At 36.8% G+C, this 1,921-nt stretch overlaps 1 pseudogene; it reads right to left on the bottom strand.

Annotated features, from left to right (window-relative positions):
* LOC110259739 lies at positions 285–1,217 on the bottom strand (annotated as a pseudogene).

Genomic DNA, 1,921 nt, shown 5'->3' with positions numbered 1-1,921 from the left:
CTTTTCTTTGACAACATTTCAGCAAGAAATAAATATTTCATGTTGATGGGAAAAAAACACCATAAAGAAAAATAACAATGCTATGCATGATCATTCATATAGATAATGATATAAGTTGTATCACATTACTTATGAATGATAATTTTGTCCACATGAATGAATTATTTTCTTCTCCTTTAGATTAATTGTAGTCCTTGCATGTAATAATAATATTTCAATTACTGAATGCAGATGAATGGATTTATATGCAATTCCTGGTAATCGTAGAAAAACTTTGTCTATAGTTACATAGAGTAGATTCTCTGCATTACTCTTCTCAAGGCCCCCATTACCTCCTTATTTCTCAAGCTATAGATAATAGGGTTGAGCAATGGGGTCAGGATTGTGTAGAAGACAGCCAAAGCCTTGTCTTCTGTTGGAGATCTTAAGGATCTGGGACGTAGATAAGTGTAAACAAAGGGTGCATAGTAGAAAGTAACCACAGTGAGGTGGATGCTGCAGGTCGAATAGGCCGTCTTCTTCCCTTCTGCTGAGTTCATGCGATAGACAGCAAGGAGAACATGACCATAGGAACATGTAATACCGATGAAAGGTAGCAAGAGGAAGACAATGGTGCTCACAAACCCCGTGTATTCATAGATCCATGTGTCCATGCAGGCCAGAGTCAACATGGCTGGGACATCACAGAAGAAATGATTGATGGCCCTGGTCTGGCAATAAGGGATATGGAGGGCATATGTGGTGTGGGCACAGGAGTTGATAGAGCCCATTATCTAAGATCCCATTATCATCAATACACACACTCTCCTGCTGATTCTGATGGGGTAGTGAAGAGGAAAGCAAATGGCCACATAACGATCATAAGCCATAGAGGCCAAGAGCAATCCTTCTGTACCTGCTATAGTCAAGAAGAAGAAACTCTGAACCCCACAACCAATGAAAGAGATAAATTTGTTCCCAAACAGAAAGTTGGAGGCCATTTTGGGGACAATATTGCAAATATATGTCAGGTCCATGACGGACAGCTGACTAAGTAAAAAATACATGGGTTTGTGAAGATGGATGTCCAGAAAGATGAGAAGAATCATGGAGAAGTTGCCAAATAGAGCCATTAGGAAAATGAGAACAATGATAATAAAAAGAAACAGGCCAATTCTTGAAGGGGGAAATAACCCCAATAAGATAAAACCAGTTGATGTTTGATTATAATTTTCCATGTGGCATTCATACAATATTTCCTAAAGGCAGACACAAGAGTAAGTCAGTCAGGTTTAAAATAAGAAGCCATTTTAAATTGTTCTTTAGTCAGACTGCGTATTATTTTAAAAAATTCAACTCAAATGAAGAACTGGATTATCATTTAAAAAAATATTAGGTTTGAGCCAAGGTTTAAAATTTAAATATGCAAACATTTTTCAGCCCAAGGGTTTTTGAAGAATTTGTGTAGTTATAAAAACATTATTATGGTATTCCCATCAAGGTGCAGTGAAAGCAAATCCGACTAGGAACCATGAAGTTTCAGGTTTGATCCCTGTCTTCGCTCAGTGGGTTAAGGATCTGGTGTTGCCATGAGCTGCAGTGTAGGTCTCAGAGGCAGCTTGGACCTGGCTTTGCTGTGGTGTGGTGTAGGCTGGCAGCTATAGCTCTGATTGGACCTCTAGCCTGGGAACCTCAATATGCCATAGGTAAGGCCCTAAAAAGCAAAATAAACAAATAATAAAAAATTATTTTGATTGTATTAGGATAAATATGTTTTTCGGTCCTATAAAAAGTCACATAATATCAAAATCAAATATCATAATCAAAATATATTCATAGGACATCAGTGTTAATGCATACACTATAGAATTCTATTATGTGTAAATGTTTATTACCATTACCAAATGACTTATCTTTCAAAATAAATTCTTCTTATAATTAA

Source organism: Sus scrofa, chromosome 2 (assembly GCF_000003025.6).
Source record: "Sus scrofa isolate TJ Tabasco breed Duroc chromosome 2, Sscrofa11.1, whole genome shotgun sequence".
Lineage (NCBI taxonomy): Eukaryota > Metazoa > Chordata > Mammalia > Artiodactyla > Suidae > Sus > Sus scrofa.
This window is presented reverse-complemented; position numbering and strand designations above follow the sequence as displayed.